A 21,747-nucleotide genomic window follows, 5' to 3' on the forward strand; every position below is an offset into this window, starting at 1 on the left:
AGATATGTAGCCATTAGGTTGGTGCGAAACCAATTGCCATTACTTTTAATGGCAACAATTGCAATTGGTTTTGCACCAACCTTATGCAAGCCAAGGAATACAGAGGATTGCTGTCAACCATCCAAAACTGGAAAAAAGCAAAGAAGGATGCTTCCCTGTAGGATTCAGAAGGAACACAGTCCTGCTGAAACCTCGATTCTTGATTTCAGATTTCTAGCTTCAGAACTGTGAGACAATAAGTTCTAAGCCACCAAGTTTGTGGTAGTTTGTTACTGCAGCCCAAGGAAACTGACACAGAATTGGATGAATAAGGAAAAAGAGGTGGGAATGTAGAAGGGATGCCCAATGGATGGGGAAGGATAAGAACCATTCCCATGTATTGAGGGCTTCTATAAGCCTCCTCCATTCCTAGGATGTGCTTCCTGCATCTTAAACATCATTTCTGTGAATCCTTAAAATACTCCTATGAGGCAGAGTTCATTATGCTCGTCTTAAAGATAAAAACAGCACAGTTAAGAGATGTTAAGCAGGTTGGGCATGGTGGCTCACGCCTGTAATCCCAGCACTTTGTGAGCAGAGGCGGGTGGATAACCTGAGGTCAGGAGTTTGAGACCAGCCTGGTCAGCATGGTGAAACCCTGTCTCTACTAAAAATACAAAAAAAAAAAAAAAAAAAAAAAAGTAGCTGGGTGTGGCAGCGGGCACCTATAATCCCAGCTACTTGGGAGGCTGAGGCAGGAGAATCACTTGAACTTGGGAGGCAGAGGTTGCAGTGAGCCGAGATCGTGCCGCTGCACTTCAGCCTAGGCAACAAGAGTGAAACTCCATCTCAAAAAAGAAAAAAAAAGCAATTTGCTTAAGGTAACACAGCTACTTATGACAGAACTCTGATTTGAAACAGCCTTGTTGACTTTTAATGCTCACATTCCTTCCTCTGTGACACTCTGCCTGGCTGATGTTCTCTCCCAGGTGAGCAAGAACCATCTCAACAATCTCAAGTGATGGAGATGGAAATGAGATATTAAAATCTTCAATATCTACATCAAGGAAGAAGGACAATGAGATTTTAGGGCCCAAGTAGAGTTCAATATCTTTTGCATTGCAAAGATCACCTCAACCTGGTAGAAAGATTCAGAAGTCATTAAAGAATAATACTTCAAGTAATCACAGACATGCTAAGAAAAATTCTATAGGGGAACTGAGACCCTTTGTGTTGGAGGAAACCCACCATCATGTTAAGAAGAGATAGAGCAGCTGATGTATATGTTGATTAAAATCTTTTCTCCCCACAAGTGGTGCCTTTTATGCGGCATTGCAGTCAAACATCACAGTAAAGGGAATAAAAATCCGGCTACTAGAACAGCAGGCCACAGGGAGACAACGTTGTGCACATTTGTACACATAAGACAAATTTCGACTGTGAAAATGTTTCCAACAGAGTTAAAAGGGAAGAATCACATCAAGTAACTGTGGTGAGTATTGCACTGCATTCAGGATATATTTAATGGATAAAAAGCCAATGACTGGCCAGGCACAGTGGTGCATGCCTATGTATAGTCCCAGCTACTCAGGAGGCTGAGGCAGAATGATGGCTTAGCCCAGGAGTTCAAGGCTGTAGTGCAGTGAGCTATGATCTCATTTTACCGTTAGGATTTCGTTTGAATTTGCATATGGATAAGGGTGATCAACCAATTATGTAATATAAGTGAACATTTCTAACATAGGTGCACTTGTTAAATGGGAGGAGCATGTAATTATAATTTTCTGAATTCCTCACCTTACCTTGTTTACAAATACGTAGCCTACATATGGGATATGATTTTTCTCATCTGATTACTAAATTTATTAAAAGTCTAACATTAAAAATGATGACATTTTACCTATTTGGTTTTTTTTTTTAATTATGGTGGTTAGAATGTTTTAATCTGTGATTCTAACTCTCTGGGGTCTGAAGTTGGCTTAGCAATAAGAATTGGCTTCCATTAGGCCCATATCTCACTGGAGTATTCAACAGAGAGATCAAAAACTAGTAGCCTGAGGGCCAAGCTTGGCTGTCACTAAAGTGAGTTATGTTTGGCTCTTACTGGTTAGTTGTTTTAAACATTTGAATTCAAATGCCTTTAGTTGAAGTTTGACCACACTCTGTCTCCACCACTCTTTATGGTCTCACATCCAGCCCAGTGCCCATAGTTTATCATCTAGGTGGCCCTTGAAAACCTTTGCTTCTGCTGTCGTTGAAGGGAATGCTTTGTTGGACTATTTTTCCCACACTTGCAGAAATATTTCTGTCATTTTGATTATGCTTCTAATTCCTACAGAAGGCATATTAGTTATTCATACTTCAGGGTGAAATATTTCAGTCAGATTGCTGTTCTCTTCAAGTCTAAAGTCCAGCCTGGAGAATCCTGGAGTTTTTCTGGTAGGGAGTGTGTATCCTTGAAGCTTAAATGATGAAGGGAAAAGGGTAAGCCGAGAGGGACCAGGTAGAAGGAAACTTTGGGCGGTCAGAGCACCAGGCCAGGAAAGAGGGAGTCCCCACTGATGACCTGATGAGTAGTGTGGCCATGAGAAAATTCCTTCCCAGCATTTCTGGACAATGTATATATTCTTCTACATCCCAAATTCTGAGACAAATCGGTTGAGAAAATGGAAAAAAAGTATTGCAATTCTGCGAGAATTAAAGCTTAACAATCAGCAGAGGCCCCAGTGGTTTGAAAGATTCATCGAGGGATCCACTGAAGGCAAGATCAACTGACACAGCAGTTGAAGGCTGAGGTCAACATTTCCGAGAGCAAGGCGGGGAGCACATGTAGTGAAGGTGCCATGGGCTGATCAGTCCGCCTTGCTGATAACTGATACCATGTTACAGGCCTGTGTTCCTGGCCCTGTCTGCTGCTAACTGGGAGGCATTCTTGCAGATAAAATAAACATTAAGAACTTTACACTTTTTAGATCAGGTGCGGTGGCTCACACCTGTATTCCAAGCACTTTGGGAGGCTGAGGCAGGTGGATCACCTGAGGCCAGGAGTTTGAGACCAGCCTGGTCAACATGGTGAAACCCCATCTCTACTAAAAGTACAAAAATTAGCGGGGCGTGGTGGCGGGTGCCTGTAGTCCCAGCTACTCGGGAGGCTGAGGCAGGAGAATCACTTGAACACGGGAGGCAGAGGTTGCAGTGAGCCAAGATTGTGCCACTGCACTCCAGCCTGGGTGACAGAAAGAGACTCCATCTCAAAAAAACAAAAAAAGAGAAAGTTTAAAAAATAAAATTGAAAAAAGAACTTCGCACTTTTTATAGCATACTTTACACAGACCCTAAGAGTGATGTTCCCAGAAATAACAACTTTTGGAAGCAAAAAAATCTGTAAATTGACGATTTTGAATTGTGATTTCTATGTGATGCTGTTAACTTTGCTGGGCTAGATTTGAATGTTAGATTATTCAAAAACTCCTTAGGAATGTTTGCTAGCCTTTGACAAGGTTTGGATATTTGCTGTAGGTTATAGTTCTTTGTAAATACTACTAGACAGAATATTTCTTATTTATTAAAATATGTTAAATCTAAGCAGGCACGGTGGCTCATGCCTGCAATCTCAGCACTTTGGGAGGGCGAGGCAGGTGGATCACTGGAGGCCAGGAGTTCGAGACCAGCCTGGTCAACATGAGGAAACCCTGTCTCTACTAAAAATACAAAAATTAGCTGAGTGTGGTAGGGGGCGCCTGTAATCCTAGCTACTGGGGAGGCTGAGGCACGAGACTCACTTGAACCCAGGAGGTGGAGGTTGCAGTGAGCTGAGATTGTGCCACTGCACTCCAGCCTGGGCTAGAGAGCCAGACTCAGTCTCAAAAGAAACAAACAAACAAATAAACAAACGAAAAATGTTAAATCCAGAATAATGAGTAAATAACTTCTGATTTCTCATTTCCAAGTTCTAAGTATTAATATTTATTGAGAATTTGAAAACACTACAAAAAATGAGAATACAAAAAGGTGAGTAAGAGTCTGTTTTGAAACTTTGCCTCAGGCCAATCTTGTTCCTGGAGGAAAAATAATGGTCTCCAGGAGGCATGGGTTTCTACCAGGAAGCAAAGTTAGTGAGTAAATGTCACAGGCTAAAGAAGCCACAGGGATTTGCTCTTGTTTATCTATCTCCCGTGTTCTCAATTTCATCTAGAAACATCACTTGACTTTTATCTTGGCTGACAAATCAGCTCATGTACCTAAGGAAGCTTAACTGAACGTGGCAACCCGAGCTGCTGTTTTGGTCATGGAATCAGATGTCTTTTACTATTCTGAGGCCCAAAGAGCCCAGGGTGAAATAGCAGGATCTGCGGCTTTCCATGTGTCAACTGCATGTTTTCCAGCCCAGACCAGTTCCGGTGGAACAAGATGTGATCAACCATATCAGGTTCTCTAAGTGCAGTGATCGCTCTTTTGAGAAGAAACTATTCTTTATCACCATTGTGATGAATTGTGAGACAAGTGTCTCTGCATCTGACGCCCTCTCACCCTGGAATGCTGGCAAAGCAAAGACAGAGCAGGGATGAAATTTATCAGGCACATGTTTAACTTCTCACATCGACCCAAATCAAAATGAAAGCCTCCTTCGTTGCTTATCAAAGCCCATTAACCAACCATATTGAGGTGTTTGCTAGCAAGGACAAAGTTGGAAAAGAGCTCATGCCTCATACTTTAGGGAATATAATAGACAATGATTGGCCTCTGTTCTCCCTTTTTAAAAAAAACGGGAGAGCTGGGTGCAGTGGCTCACGCCTGTAATCCCAGCACTTTGGTAGGCCGAGGTGGGTGGATCGCGAGGTCAGGAGATCGAGACCATCCTGGCTAACACGGTGAAACCTCGTCTCTACTAAAAAAAAAATACAAAAAAAATTAGCCGGCGTGGTGGCGGGCGCCTGTAGTCCCAGCTACTCGGGAGGCTGAGGCAGGAGAATGGTGTGAACCCGGGAGGCAGAGCTTGCAGTGAGCCGAGGTTGCACCACTGAACTCCAGCCTGGGTGATAGAGTGAGACTCCGTCTCAGAAAAAGCAAACAACAAACAACAACAACAACAACAAAAAAAAAAACAGGGGATAGTGAGAACATAGTTCCCACTGCCACAAATTATGCAGTTGCGTTTCCCACATTTGGGGAAATCACAGGGTCAGCACCTCTGGAGTGCAATGGAACCTCACCCTGGGAAAACCACCTTCATGATCATGGTATCTCCCCTGCCAGGTAAGGATCTGTTCCACTCATGTTTTATGTATGTGGCCAGTGGAGGGAAAAATTAAAATTAAATTTTCCTTCTAGTCTAAAAGGACCACTCATTTTGATATAACAAGCATGCGTTGATTGTTATATCATGTGTATAATTAGATATAGATGTGCACGCAAAGTTTAGATCCCGTAGATATGGATGATGTCGATGGAGTTGACATAGATATTATAGATGCTGTAGAAGTAGCTGTCGATTCCGTAGATGCCAATGTAGAGTGGACGGTGTAGATATATACACAGACGTAGATAGAGTAGATGTGAATATAGATGCAGATGTGCTTGGCATAGCTGTAAATATGGATGCAGATGAGGTAGGTGACATAGATTAGGGCTTCTCAACCTCAGCACTATTGATATTTTAGGCCGGATATATCTTTGTTGTCAAGGACTATCCTGTGCGTTGCAGGATTTTGCAGTATCCCTGGGATTTAGCAGCATCTCTGGCTTAGATGCTGAGGGCATTCTTCTCCCAACCCTGAGCTGTAACAATAAGAAGTCTTTCTGGAAGTTGCCAACTGTCCCTGGGCAAAGTTGCTCCAGTTGAGAACCACTGGTACAGATGGTACAGATGGTACAGATGGTACAGATAAAAATGTTGAAGTAGATATTGATGTGATATAAGCATAGGTGTAGGTGGTGCAGATAGTAAAGATGAAAATGTAGCTGTAGATGATAGAGCTGTGAACACAGATGTAGGCAGAGTATGTGGAAATGTAGAGGCAAATGATGTTATAAGACACAGCTTATAGATAAATGATACAGCTGTAAATACAGACATAGATGACACGTTTGATATAAATAAGGTAGATGTTATAAACTTTATGATCTGGGCAGAAAAATATAGGTGCTGATAATGCAGATGGCATTTCTTTGACCCCTCTTTTGTTTTGTCTTGTTTTGTTTTGTTTTGAGATGGAGTCTCGCTCTGTGCCCAGGCTGGAGTGCAATGGCGCAATCTCGGCTCACTGCAACCTCTGCCTCCCGGGTTCAAGTGATTCTCCTGCCTCAGCCTCCCAATTAGCCAGACTAGCCTGGCTAATTTTTGTATTTTTAGTAGAGATGGGGTTTCATCATGTTGGCCAGCCTGGTCAGGCTGACGTGAGCCATTGCACCCAGCCTGACCCCACTTTTGGAAAAATTTCCAGACCGTGGATAAGCAGCGTCCTGTTAGGAATAGTTTAAGCATGGTATAGCCTGGAGACCGAGAGACTGCCCAGGTGACCTATTAAGGTTCTTTTTGATGAAACCACCTGATCCTGAGATATCACAATTTCTATTAAAGGCTGATACTCAGGGTGAAAAAGAAAAAAAATAAATGATGAAAACCAACAAGACATGAGACTCAAAGATATCCTTTTATTAATATAAGATCACGTGGCAAACCTCAGATGGTCTTTCAATTCTTTCAGTAAATCTTAGTAGGACGTTCATACACCAGACAAAACTAAGCAAGTGTTTCTGCTTTCACCACAATCCCAGCCTCTCAGACACCCCCAAGTTGCCAACTCACAGCTAGCTGACCCACAGTTTAAGCAAATTCTATCCATAGTCCTGAAGGAACCCGACCTATGTCCCAGAGAAGAGAAACATTCATTCTCCCAAGGTCTTGGTTCTCTACCAATCCCAGACTCAACACATTTAGCGAATTGTAAACCTCTCCAAATCATTTTTCAGGACTTGCTGAAAGTGCATTGGCTGTGAACTGTGGCATTTCCAAATATCCAGGACATTTGCTGAATAGAAGGAAACGAGAGTTAGTCAATGAGTCAGCATTTATTCAGTTATGCCAGGGCTGTGGTCAGGGTCCATGGGCTGCTGATGAGTTTTCTGGCAGGGTTGAAAGAAGATTAAACTCGAGTGACTCTGTAACACGGGTGGAGAGTTATTGAGCAGTAAATAGTGAAATAAGCCACCTGTACCAATTAGGAATCTGGTGGAGCATGTGCACCTCCTGATTGATTCTGGGAAGAATTTTTTTTTTTTTTTTTTTGAGATGGAGTTTGTTGCCCAGGCCGGAGTGTGATGGTGCGATATTGGCTCACCGCAACCTCTGCCTCCTGGGTTCAAGTGATTCTCCTGCCTCAGCCTCCTGAGTAGCTGGGATTACAGGCATGCACGACCAACCAGGCTAATTTTGTGTTTTTAGTAGAGACAGGATTTCTCCATGTTGGTCAGGCTGGTCTTGAACTCCCGACCTCAGGTGATCCACCTGCCTTGGCCTCCCAAAGTGCTAGGATTATAGGCATGAGCTACCATGCCCGGATGATTCTGGGAAGATTTATGCTGGGCTTTGAATGAGTGATGAACAGGAAGTTTGTCTACAAGTCTGGAGGATGAGAGTGGACACAGTACAGCAGATGCTTTGGGTGCCCTGCCCATGCCCCTCGGGCCTTAGCATTTTGTGCCATGGCACCTGACTTTCAACTGCCAGCATCTGCCTCTTTGCCTGAGGGCTTTGTCTGGTGGCCAGAGCTTGCTTTGCCCATTCACACAGCAAGCTGGAAGCACTGGGAAATTAGTGCCCTCCCAGTTTCAGCCTTCAACCAAAGATAGATGGGGACTGGTGTTTAAATACCCCAGCTGCCTTGCTCCTTTTGCAGGATAACCTTGAAGCTTACAGTCTACACTGGCTCCAGTAGGATTAAGTTCCAGGTGCCCACAGTGGTAACTTGCTTGATAATGTACCTTTTACTGCTTCTTTCCCGCTCCTGACTCAGTTCCTTGCTTTCCCACTCAAATAAACTACTTGCACTTGAATTTGTGCCTGAGAGTCTATTTCTGGGGGAACCTAAAACACACAGGCCGTGGATAGATTCTCTGAAGGTCCTTCTGGCTCCTTATTTTCTATCTTGTAATCCATTAAGGCAAACAGAAAGCAGAGAAGGCAGGATCTGCCAAACTTTCTTACCTCAGCCCAGAAAATTCAAGGACATCTTTTCCTGGCAATGAAGAAACTCTGTACCTTTGGGAGCAGCTGCCACAGTGTCAGCTCTGGCCTCATGTTACTTAACCACAGACATCAGCACCTCCCCTTATGGAATTTGAGAGGCATCAGAAATACACTGAAAGAACAATGGCAGAATCCTGGCTGTCACCTCAACACATCTCTCATGTTCCAGTTCATCTCTGTCCCAGCCTGATACGTGGCAGCATGACATACTTTAAAGTGCACATCTAATCACTAATGGAACCCTTGGAGAAGAAGTTTCCATGCCCCTGGAAGCTAAAGTGCTGCACACTAAGCATCTGAGCAAAAGTCAAGTGGACAGATTGATCTTTGGTTTTCCCCCAGACATTGGGCCAGAAGGAGGCAATCAGTGAACTAGCGAGACAGAAGAAGAAATTCTTTCCCCTTCGGTGAGGTTAAAGCCCTTTGCAAACTCAGCACTTAGAACAGTGCTTTTTGTGGGGGGTGTAACTCATTTGAGGAGTGATAGGAAATTCCTCCATGTTTTGTAGTAATAAAGTAACTGGCAGGCACAGTGGCTCATACCTCTAATCCTAGAATTTTGGGAGGCCAAGGTAGGAGAATTGCTTGAGCCCAGGAGTTCAAGACCAGGCTGGGCAAAACTGCAAGAGCTCGTCTCTACAAGAAATTAAAAAATAGAAAACTAGCCAAGCATAGTGGCTCATGCGTGCAGTCCCAGGTACTCAGGAGGCTGAGGCTGCGGGGTTGCTTGTTCCCAGAAGGTCAGAGGCTGCAGTGAGCCGTGATAATGCCACTGCCCTCTAGCCTGGGTGACAGAGTGAGACCCTGTCTCAAGAAAAACAAAACAAAAACAAAACTGTTGGTGATGTCTATATGCTCACAGAAGTCCAAATGGGGAGGTGAAATAGTCATTTGTGGTTGTGGGGGTTACTTAGCATCCTAATGCCCTTCCCTCTGTGAAGAGGTCATGAAGGCAGGCAGGATCTACTTCCTACTATAGAAGGGAGCTGAGCCAGATGCCCTTTCCCTGGTCCCTGGCCACTAGAGGACAGTCATATTATCTAGTCTCAGCAAATCAAATGCTCTCACCCGGGATGAAGGGGTGGCCTGCCCCTCCACACCGGTGGGTATATCTTATCAAGTGGGACGAGAGACTGAGGAAAGGAATAAGACACAGAGACAAAGTATAGAGAACGAACAGTGGGCCCAGGGGACTGGCGCTCAGCATACAGAGGACCAGCACCAGCACTGGTCTCTGAGTTCCCTCAGTTTTTATTGATTACTATTTTCACTATCTCAGCAAGAGGAATGCGGTAGGAGAGCAGGGTGATAATAGTGAGAAGGTCAGCAAGAAAACCTGAGCAAAGGAATCTGTGTCACAAATAAGTTCAAGGGGAGGTGCTATGCCTGGATGTGCACGTAAGCCAGATTTATGCTTTTCTCCACCCAAACATCTCAGCGGAGTAAAGAATAACAGAGCAGCATTGCTGCCAACATGTCTCGCCTCCCGCCACAGGGCGGTTTTCCTCCTATCTCAGAATAGAACAAATGTACAATCGGGTTTTATACCGAGACATTCAGTTCCCAGGGGCAGGCAGGAGACAGTGGCCTTCCTCTATCTCAACTGCAAGAGGCTTTCCTCTTCTACTAATCCTCCTCAGCACAGACCTTTCACGGGTGTCGGGCTGGGGGACAGTCAGGTCTTTCCCATCCCACGAGGCCATATTTCAGACTATCACATGGAGAGAAACCTTGGACAATACCCTGCTTTCCAGGGCAGAGGTCCCTGTGGCTTTCCGCAGTGCATTGTGCCCCTGGTTTATCGAGACTGGAGAATGGCGATGACTTTTACCAAGCATACTGTCTGTAAACATTTTGTTAACAAGGCACATCCTGCACAGCCCTAGATCCCTTAAACCTTGATTCCATACAACACATGTTTTTGTGAGCTCAAGGTTGGGGCAAAGTTACAGATTAACAGCATCTCAGGGCAAAGCAATTGTTCAGGGTACAGGTCAAAGTGGAGTTTCTTATGTCTTCCGTTTCTACATAGACACAGTGGCAGTCTGATCTCTCTTTCTTTTGCCTACACCAGGACTTTTAATTTAGACTCAGGGATAGTTTAGAATTTCAAGCAGCAGTGGCATCTGGCTCCTGTGTTCAGTTGTGTTGATGTCCAGCAGCCAGAGTGGCAGCAGAGCCACAGTTAGGGACATCCTACGCAGACTGCCCCTGACGCATGGTCTAGGCTGTGTCCTTGCTGCCCGGCCTCCCTCAGAGCCTACCTGATTTCAAAACCTGGTTACCCATCCTGTCAATTCTGTTAGCCACCTACTATCCTTCTATTAAAGTCAGCCAGAATCCTCTTCTGTTATGTGCAACTGAGAACCCTGAGTGGCATAGAAATTGATATCCCATATACACAGAGCTTCCTCTGGAGGTCAGAGACCTGGGCCCTTGTCCAGGAGGCATCTAGATAGCTGTGGGGGCCTTCGTCTCCATCCCTTCAGGGGGCTTGACTGCAGAGTTGCTGAGATTATTTTTCTGTTCTATGATTTTTCTATGATTCTTCCTAAAATGTTGGCCAGTGAAGACCCAAAGCTACCTGAGCTTCTGTAGCCTTAGAGGTGAGGGGTATGGAAAAAGATGTCATTGTGTGACAGCCACAGATGGGTCTGGTCCAAATCGAGTCACTTGAGTATCTCAAGCCATATTCAGTTCCTCACTTTCCCACTATGCCCACTATATGTCTGTATAGGTCCCCAAAGAAATGAATGTACCTGGTAAAAACTGCTTTGGAATATCAAGGGCAAGAACATCCATGGTTCATTTAATAGTATTCACAGATATCTGCTCAATGAATGGGCCCACTGGAGACAAAGAGAACCAGAGATGATGAGACCGTGAGAGTGACTGGCACTTTTTTAATACATGGTAATCTAAATAGTTCTGGCACCCCAGCAAAAAGTCTGGGTAATGTAAATGTGCCTCTAATAGGCATAGATTATGGGTATTTTTAGGGGGAAGAAGTAATTTGTTTTTAAGCCACAGTCACACTGTGGCATAAAGTAAATGCATGCAAAAACCGCTTGAAGCAATATGGGTCAGGAAACCTTTTATAGTTAATGGTAAACCAATCTATTTGGAGAGTGGCTTAAAAACAGCTTTTAAAGGAGAGAGAGACTACTATAGTTTGGCTTAAAAGCTATGTCAACCAAATGCAAAGTCCTTGTTTGAATCCTGATTCAAACAAACCAACTGTAAGAAGGCATTTTTGAGACAATGGGGAAAATTGAATATGGACTAAATATTAGATGATGTTCAGGAATTATTGATTATTTTCTTGGGAGTATTATATTCTGGTTGTTTTTAAAAAGTACAAGGCTGGGCACCATGGCTGACGCCTATAATCCCAGCACTTTGGGAGGCCGAGGCGGGCAGATCGCTTGAGCTCAAGAGTTCCAGACCAGCCTGGGCAACATGGTGAAATGCTTTCTCCACCAAAATTACAAAAAATTAGCCGGGTGTGGTGGTGCATACCTATAGTCTCAGCTACTCGGGAGGCAGAGGCTACAGTGAGCCAAGATCACACCACTGCACTCCAGCCTGGGTGACAGAGCAACAACAACAAAAACATACTTATCCATTGGAGATACATGCTGAATTTGCAGTTGCAATAAAAATGCCTTAGATTTGATTTTAAAATACTCTAGTGCAGTACTACTCAAAGTCTGAGGACTGGGGCCAGTTTGCAAATTGCGTGCTCTTGGTCTGTAGTAACAAGTGCAGAAATTGACAACAAGTATTTAGAAATGGCTATAGTACTTTGACATTGCCATGGCATCCAAGTAGTGATTGGTGGACTCTAATGAGAATAGAACTTAGTTTGGGTGTTGTTGAACCTGCATGGTGTGTTATGTGTGGCTTGGGTGTGAGCTGATTGGTCCATGGCAGATCGGAAATCTAACAAAAGAGTCCTTAGCTTGAGGAGCAGTGTCTTGGCGTGCGCGCGCGCACACACACACACACACACACAGAGGGAGGTGGTGGTGGGATCTGCTGAAAAAGAATGGCAGAAAGCTGATGGCTGTTGAAGGTAGGTGATCAGTACATGGAGTTCATAATACAATTCTCTATATTTTTGTGTATATTTGAAAATCTACATTATTTGGTATATTGAAAAGTTTTAAGAATCAGCCTGTTGATGGAGATATTTAAAATATATACATTTTAAATGCATATATTTACACTGAAACATACTGTGTGTGTGTATTTCAAATAAAATAACATAGAAATGACACATAGAACACACAGCTCCCAGGGGTATTATACGTAATGATTCAAGTAAAACCTTCTTATTTTACAAAAGAAGGCTTAGGCAAACAAACTATGTCATTTGCCAGATCATGAGCTTGGTGAGCTTTTATTATATAATAAACTCTAATTACATAATAAACTTTTTTTGAAGCTATGGATCTGGTGAGATACAACTTCTGTGTCTCCATAGCACTCCACCCATGATACTGCAGAATAAATAGTGCCTATTAAACATTGGTTGATAAACAAACTCAGGAAATGAACTGTTATGGACAGCAGTTTAATTCGTGCAATAACTCCACACTGCTCAATTAATTTGAAAATTAGTTTCCCAAATCCACCCTCTTAGAGATTTGTCACAGAATGTTTAAGCCTGAGGGGGACTGGGAGCTTTGTTAATGTCCTCATTTGCAGACACGGAAATGAAGTTCAGAGGAGGTAGATGAGCCTCACTGGACACCCTGCTTGTTAATGGAAGTGCTTTAGCCTCTCACGCCTGCAACTGGACTCTTCCTTCGGCCATGATGTCTTTCAGAAAGTACGAACCCATCTCCCACACTGGCCCCTTGCTCTTGGTTTTAAAATTATAGTTTCAGTTGTAGGAAAGAGAAAGATGTTGTCAGGATGGCTCCACCAGGAAGCTGAAAAGGAAGTGTGAATACAGAAAAAAATTACGTCTTGGTTGGTATTTACCCAGCACTAGTCTGTGCCTGGTATGGGTGGTATAAGCTCTCCAGCCTTCAAGAACTTTCTGCCTGTTCAAGGAAGGCAGATGTACACATGTTAACAGTTAAAGGACAGTCCTGCTATGTAGCAGTTAAAGTGCAAATGAGTAGTTGGGTAGAGCCGTGGGAGCTAGAGAAGGAAAGGAACGTTTTGGCGGGTCCAGTCTCAGAAATGTGGAGAGGGCAGAACATCTGGGTTTGATCAGTGTGGACCTGTGGTGGGGTTTCCTTTTGTTGGCATTAAGGAGCTTTCTGTGGGGGATGAGATAGGATCCCCTTAGTGATTTGGGAAAATCAACTTGGTAGCAGCAGTGCATGGAAGAGGCTGAAAAGGGGAGAACTGGCAGCAGGGAGAACCTTGAGGAGGTCCTTAAGGAGATGAAAATGATGCAGGTGATGGTGTTGGGAAGAAAAAGACAAGGCAGGTGTAAGAGGTTGTGTGTGTGTGTGTGTGTGTGTGTGTTTGAGACAGGGTCTCACTCTGCCCCCCAGGCTGGAGTGCAATGGCACAATCATGGCTCACTGCAGCCTCTATCTCCCAGGTTCAGGTGATTCTCCTACCTCAGGCTCCCAAGTAGCTTGGACTACAGGCACACGCCTCCGAGCCCAGCTAATTTTTTGTATTTTTTGTAGAGTCAGGGTTTTGCCATGTTGCCCAGGCTGGTCTCAAGATCCTGGGCTCAAGCAATCTGTGCACCTTGGCCTCCCAAAATGCTCTCTGGCTGGGTGCGGTGGCTCATGCCTGTAATCCCAGCACTTTGGGAGGCTGAGGCAGGCAGATCATCTGAGGTCAGGAGTTCGAGACCAGCCAGATCAACATGGAGAAGCCCCGTTACTACTTAAAATACAAAATTAGCCGGGCATGGTGGCACACGCCTGTAATCCCAGCTACTCGGGAGGCTGAGGCAGGAGAATCACTTGAACCCGGGAGGCAGAGGTTGCGGTGAGCTGAGATCACGCCATTGCACTCCAGCCTGGGCAATAAGAGCAAAACTTCGTCACAAACAAACAAACAAACAAATTAAAAAAAAAAAACACTATATACTAGGTGCTGTTCTGAATACTATATAGATGTTCCTTGATTTAAGATGAGGTTATAGCCCAATAAATCCATCATAAATTGAAAATATCTTAATTCGCTTGATTTAGAATATTTTCAATTTGTGATAGGTTTATGAAATTGTAATCCCATCAAAAGTTGAGGAGTGTACTGAATGATTTCATGCCACTGTAACGATAAAAAACCTTAAGTTGAGCCATAAGTCAGGAACTGTCTGTAAAAATCTGAACTCATTTGTGCCTGCTGAACTAAGCACTATTGTTATTCCTGTTTTACAGTTGAGGAAACTGAGGCACAGTCAGGTTAAATAACATGCCCAAGGACATACACTAATAAATGGCCAAGTCAAAATTCACACCCAGGCAGGCCTCCTCCTGTGTCTCAGCTCTTAACCACCACTTCTTGCTGTATACAGTGAGACATTTAGAAGTAAAAGTCACAATGAATCCACACTTCGTCAAGCCTGAGTGACTTAGAAAATGTTAGTGCCATGGACAGATTAGAGGCATCAGATGAGAATATTAACTTGTGGGAAAGAGGATACATTTGATTTCTATACATTTTCTTTAAAGTGACAAGGACACATATAAGTAGAATGTTCCATGGGAAATTAGAGTTATATAGGATAGAACCTTGGTAAAGACTTGAAAATTGGCAGATGGATAATAGCTGGAGTTTTGAGAGAAGGTAAATTCAGAAGAATGATGATATGGTTCAGCTGTGTCCTCACCCAAATCTCGTCTTGAATTGTAGCTCCTATAATTCCCACGTGTAGTGAGAGGGACCAGGTGGAGATAATTGAATCATGGGGGCAGTTTCCCCCTTACTGTTCTCATGGTAGTGAGTAAGTCTCATGAGCTCTGATGGTTTTATAAATGGGAGTTCCCCTGCACAAGCTTTCTTACCTGTCACCATGTAAGATGTGACTTTGCTCCTCGTTTGCCTTCTGCCATGATTGTGAGGCCTCCCCAGCCATGTGGAACTGTGAGTCAAGTAAACCTCTTTTCTTTATAAATTACCCAGTCGCAAGTATGTCTTTATTAGCAGCTTGAGAACAGACTAATACAAACGGCAAGTGTGAAGTTGAAGACTATGGAATTGCTAGTTCTTGGCTATTTTGACCAACAAAAATAGTGGTTTCATACAGATTAAGCAGGGCTCAAGATTGTGCTTCAGGGAAAAATGAGAGGTTGAGGTCAGGAGGGAGAGGGACTGCTTGGGAGACAGACATTAAACAGGGATTGGGGAAGATTTAGATCACACCCTTTTACATTATTCATTTTTAAATTACAATTTTGTTTATTTTTGAATAGGCAAGACCGACATATAGCTGATAATTCAAAAAGAGATTTTTATCCACTAGCATTACCACCTGCAGACAACTGAATCCACTGCTGTAGGGGTGAAGGGAATTTTTCTTCCCCCTGCTTCTGAAGGTTCAATAATTTGGGTCTATAAAACAAATGGACAATAGACAGATTAATAGGAGAAAAAGCATATAAATTTATTTACATGCAAATGCACAGAAGCCATACAAAATATGAGACTCAAAGAAGAGCCAGACGACTGAAGTTCTTATAATATATGGGAAGAAATAGGAGCTTGAGGCTCCTGGGGGTAGGTGGTAACAAGTTATGGGAGGGTGAGGGGAAGAAAAGCAAGTCAAGCAAAGCCTGTCTTACTATGCAGATGAAATCTCTCAGGTAGCAGTCCTGAGAACAAAATAGATGGCAGCCTGTGGTAAAGGTTTCTCTGTCAGACCTTTAAAAGTATCAGGCTGGGCATGGTGGCTCATGCCTGTAATCTCACTGCTTTGGGAGGCTGAGGTGGGAGGATTGCTTGAGGCCAGAGGTTCAAGACCAGCCTGGGCAACATAGCAAGACTCCATCTCTAAAACAATTAAAAGAAAATTAGCTGGGGTTGGTGCCATGTGCCTATAATCCAAGCTACTCAGGAGGCTGAGGTGGAAGGATCACTTGAGCCTAGGAGTTCAAGGTTGCAGGGAGCCATGATCATGCCCCTGTACTCTAGCCTGGGTGAGGAAGTGAGACCCTAACTAAAATAAATAAATAAACAAAAACACAAGTTCAGACCACCAGTCTCATTTTCCTGTGAGTTACTCTTTCCTAGATATGGATAAGAGAACCTCAGAGAAATCCTGTGCCTGCATCTCCTGCTCTCTTTACTAATGCAGATAGATGTAAATTTCTTTTACAAGAGGGTAGCTTTTTCAGAGCTATTCCCATCTGCAGCTTTTCTGAATAACCAACTTGAAATATGCCAAAGAAGTATATTTTGGGGTGGCATATTTTGGTTTCCCACACCACTCTAGCTAATTTAAGGAAGAGGGATTTGCTAGAAATGCACCAAAATGTTGAAAGGGCTAGAAGAATAAGCTATAGGCTGGGATTATAGCAACGACTTTCCAGCTCACACCACAGAACTAGAATGGCAAGGGAGATATGGCTGCCTCTGACTTCTGTACGAGGCTTCCTTCACCCTGGTCAGGAAACCACCCTCACCCTCACCAAGCCCTGAATCACACCACCTCTGCCACAGTCAAGCTGTTGTTGCCACCCCTCCAGAAATATGCTATTTCCAATTGCCTCAGCTTCAACAAAATGGATGCCCAGATGCCCTGCCTGTTTCTTCATAGGTAATCTCTGAGCCCCACACTTGTGTCTGGTTGGCAGAGCCAAGTCCTGTGTGTGCAGCACACTGATTGACAAGGGAAGCTGGGAAAGGTGTATTTCCAAGGCTGGGAAATATCTAAATGTGGAAAGGTGTTTAAAAATATGTGAGCAGGCTGGGCGCAGTGGCTCATGCCTGTAATCCCAGCACTTTGGGAGGCTGAGGCGGGCAGATCACCTGAGGCTGGGAGTTCAAGACCAGCCTGTCCAACATGGCAAAACCCCATCTCTACTAAAAAATACAAAATTAGCTGGGCGTGGTGGCAGGCACCTATAATACCAGCTACTCTGGAGGCTAAGGCAGGGAGAATTGCTTGAACCTGGGGGGTGGAGGTTGCAGTGAGCCGAGATCATGCTACTGCACTCTAGCCTGGGTGACAGAGTGAGACTCCATCTCAAAAAAAAAGAAAAGAAAGAGAGAGAGAGAGAAAGAAGAAAGAAAGAAAGAAAGAAAGAAAAAAGAAAAGAAAGAAAAAGGAAGGAAGGAAAGAAAGAAAGAAAGAGAGAAAGAAAGAAGAAAGAAAAATATTCTCACCCTTTGTGGGAGATCATTTTAGAAATGGCTGCCAATGAATCACGCTTCCTTGTGTTACGTGCCTGTGTGTAGTGCTTTCCCATAATGACTCTGAGTATGGCCATGTGACTTGCTTTGCCCAGTGGCGCATGTGATGTAAGCAGAGGCTTGAAGAGTGCTTGTGTGGTGGGATATGCCCTCTAGGAACTCTACCTCTATGTAATGCCCCAGTCAACACCAGCCCTAACTACCAGAAATGCAAACAAGGCCATCTAGGAGCATTCAGCACCAGGTGATATACCAGATGACTGAAGCTGCATGAGTGGCCCCAACTGCTCAGATGAAACTGGCCCAACTTTTTGACCCTCAACATTTTAAAATTAAACTTTTTATTTTGAGATAAATGTAGATAAATGTGCAGTTGTTAAAAACTGACAGCGATCCTATTTATCCTTTACCCAGTTTCCTTCAATGATATCATTATGCAACACTGTAGTATAATATCTACAACCAGGATATTGCCGTTGATACTGATAGATCTTATGCCAGTTTCTCCATTTTGACTTGTAGTCACTTGTGCATATTTAGTTCTATGCAATTTTGTCCCGTGTGTAAGTTTATGTATCCACTATCATACAGAATAGTGATATCGGTGATTTTTAGTTTATTTTTGAAGAACCAGCTTTTGGTTTCATTGATTTTCTTTTCTTTTTTATTCTTCTTCTTATTTTTTTTTTTTTTGAGACAGAGTCTCACAGTCACCCAGGCTGGAGTAGAGTGGTGCACATGTGGCTCACTGTAGCCTTAACCTCTTGAGGTCAAGCAATCCTCCCTCCTCCGCCTCTTAAAGTGCTGAGATGACAGGTGTGAGCCATGTTGCCTGATTTCCTGTATTGTTTTCTTTTTCTCACATTTGGCGATTTCTGCTCTTATTTTTATTATTTCCTACTTTCTGCTTACTTTGGATCTATTTTGCTCTTCTTTTTCTAATTTCTTGAACTAAGAACTTAAATTTGAATTTGTTTTCCTAATTTCTAATGCAAGCATTTAGTGCTATAAATTTTCCACTCAGCACTACTTAAACTGCACCCTTCTTTAATATGATGTATTTTTTCATTTTAATTCATTTCTGTGTGTCTCCCCCTCAACCCTTTCAGACTTTACCTTTGACTCATGGGTTTAGAAGTTTATTCATTTGTTTAGAAGTGTGTTGTTTAATTTCCAAGTGTTTGAAGACATTCCTGTTATATTCTGTTATTGATTTCTATTTTGATTCTGTTATGGTTGAGGAAAATCTCTGTATGATTTCAATTATTTTAAATTTATTGAGGTGTGTTTTATCATTCAGGTTATTGTCTATCTTGCTGAATGCTTTTTGAGGCTTGTACAGAATGTATATTCTGCTATTACTGGATAGAATATTCTATAAATATAAGTAAAATCTTGTTGATTGATGGTGTTGTTCATTTCTTCTATATATTTGCTAATTTTACGACAAGTAGTTATATTAATTGCTGAGAGTGGGGTGCTGAAGTTCCTAAACTATAATTGTGGAGTTCTGTTGTTTGGTACATATGTATTTAAGATTGCTTTGTCAGATTGATAATTGTGTAATATGTTTTCTTTGTTTTGAAGTTCATTGTATATGATATCAATATAGTCACTCCTGCTTTTTATTTATTTATTTATTTAGAAATAGGATCTCAGTCTGTCACCCAGGCTGGATTGTGGTGGTGCAATCATAGCTCACTGTAGCCTTGAACTCCTGGGCCCAAACAACCTTCCACCTCAGCCTCCCTAGTAGCTAGGACTAACAGGCATGTGTCACTATGCCCAGCTAATTAAAAAATATATTTTTTAAGAGACAGGGTCTGGCTATGTTGCCCAGGCTAGTCTCAAACTCCTGGCCTCAAGCGATTCTCTCTTCTTGGCCCCCCAAAGCACTGGGATCACAGGCATCACTCCCACTTTTTTACAGTGAGCCACTACTCCCATTGTTTTTTACAATTAATTAATGTTAGTGTAATATATATTTTTCCATTCTCTTAATTTAAACTTACCTGTTGTTATATTTGAAGTTAGTTTCTTTTAGACAGTATATAGTAGGGCCATGGTTTTTTGTTTTTTTGCGGGAGGGGAGTATTCTGACGATATCTACACTGTAATTTATGTATTTGGACTGTATACATTTAAAGTGATCATTGATATGTCAAGGCTTAAGTTTGTCATTTGAGTATTTCTTTAATGTGTTTTTTTATTTGCCTTTCTAGGAGTTACTTGAACATTTTTCAGGGTGTCACCTTGGTGTTTTATTTATATGTGTTTGAATAAATCATTTTGTGTAGTTTTTTTTTAAGTTGTTGCTCGAGGTGTTAAAATATATACACATATCTTATTGCAGCCTAGTATATTGACATTTTATCACTCAGTGACATACTGAAACACTACTTCCATTTAGGTCCCTTTACCTGTGTGCATGGGAGGAAAAAATAAACTGACGGCTTTCTCCTACTCTACTCTCATACTCAACACACTACACACTTTGTGATCAGATACAAGAATGTTTTTCCTTATACCAAGCAATCCTCCAGCAGACACCGAGTGTGCTACAGTTTAACTCAATTCTGACACTATTTACCTAGAGATAGCATCAGATCCCACAGGTTAAGGGCCCAGTCACCCAACACTGACCCCCACTTCAGTCACCAATCTCATGCCCCACGTTGTCACATACACTTCTAGCTATGAATTGAGATTTCCAAAACCCCCTCTCTAGGTTTGATAGTTTGGCAGCATGGCTCATAGAACTCAAGGAAACACTTACATCTACTGGTTTATTATAAAGTATATGACAGACTGGGTGTGGTGGCTCATGCCTGTAAATCCCAGCACTTTGGGAGGCCGAGATGGGTGGATCACTTGAGGTCAGGAGTTTGAGACCAGCCTGGCCAACAAGGTGAAAATAAAATACAAAAATTAGCCAGGGTGGCAGTGCATGCCTGTAATCCCAGACACTTGAGAGGCTGAGGCAGGACAATCGCTTGAACCCAGGAGGCGGAGGCTGCAGTGAGCTGGGATCGTGCCACTGCACTCCAGCCTGGGCGACAGAGCGATACTCCATCTCAAAAAAAAAATTAAATTAAATTAAAATTAAAGTATATGATAAAGAATACAGATCAACAGCCAGATAAGAGAATCACAGGGCAAAGTCTGTGGAAAGGGCTGTAGAGCTTCCCTGCCAGCTGTGGGTACATCGTTTTCCTTGCCCCACCATGTGTTCAGCAGCCCAGAAACTCTCTGAACGCTGTAGTTCAGGGATTTTTATGGAAGCTTCATCATGTCTGCATGATCTATTATTAACCCAATCTCCAGCTCCCCTCCCCTTCCCAGAGAATGGGAGGTGGGGCTGAAAGTTTCAAGCTTCTACTTATGGCTCGGTCTTTCTGGTCACCAGCCTCCATCTAGGAATCCACCAAGAGTTGCCTCAATAGAACAAAAGACCCTCCCATCCCCCAGGAAACTCCAAGGTATTAGGAGCTCTGTGTCAGGACCTGGGCTTAAAGACCAAATATTAGAACAAAAGATGCACTTAGCATCTCTTTTGCTCAGGACTTTACAATGGTTTTAGCAGCTCTGTGCAAGAAACTAGAGCCAGAGACAAAATATGTATTTTTTATTACATCATAATATCGTAACCTGCCTCTCTTTTTAAGTATAATTACCTCAAGTACTTCCTCTGCATCTATTAAGCACCACAATAGATGTTATAATTTTTGCCTCAACTGTCAAATATGAGTTAAGAAACTCATAAGGAGAATAGTCTATTATATTTTCTTTTCTTTTTATCCATTCTGTTGTTCTTTCTTTTCGGAACTTCCAGCCTTCTTTTAGCATTTCTTTTGTTTGGAGAGCTTCCTTTCGCATTCTTTAAGGGTAGGACTGCTGGCCACACATTCTCTTATTTCTCCTTCATTCTTAAAATACAGTTTCGCTGTATGTAGAATTCATGGTTGACAGTTCTTCTCTTTCAGCACTTGAAAAATGCTGAGCCACTTCATTCTAGCCTCCCTGGTTTCAGATGAAAAATCTGTTCTCATTCAAATTGGTGTTTGCCTATGGATAATGCATTCCTCCTTGGTTGCTCTTAAGATTTTTTTCTTTCATCTTCAGAAGTTTAATTATAATGTGTTTTGGTGAGGATTTCTTTTGATCGGTCCTATTTCGGGTTCACTCAG

The 21,747-nt window shown here is 42.8% G+C and overlaps 1 non-coding gene across 1 annotated transcript; it reads right to left on the minus strand.

The window, feature by feature from the left end:
• Positions 1–5,084: 5,084 nt before the first annotated feature.
• On the minus strand, positions 5,085–5,243 carry LOC116461575 (U1 spliceosomal RNA). Its single transcript, XR_004246111.2, has one exon. It is a non-coding gene; the product is annotated as a U1 spliceosomal RNA (small nuclear RNA).
• Positions 5,244–21,747: the final 16,504 nt, after the last annotated feature.

The sequence above is a fragment of the Hylobates moloch genome, unplaced genomic scaffold (assembly GCF_009828535.3).
Source record: "Hylobates moloch isolate HMO894 unplaced genomic scaffold, HMol_V3 SCAFFOLD_21, whole genome shotgun sequence".
In the NCBI taxonomy this organism is placed as follows: Eukaryota; Metazoa; Chordata; class Mammalia; order Primates; family Hylobatidae; genus Hylobates; species Hylobates moloch.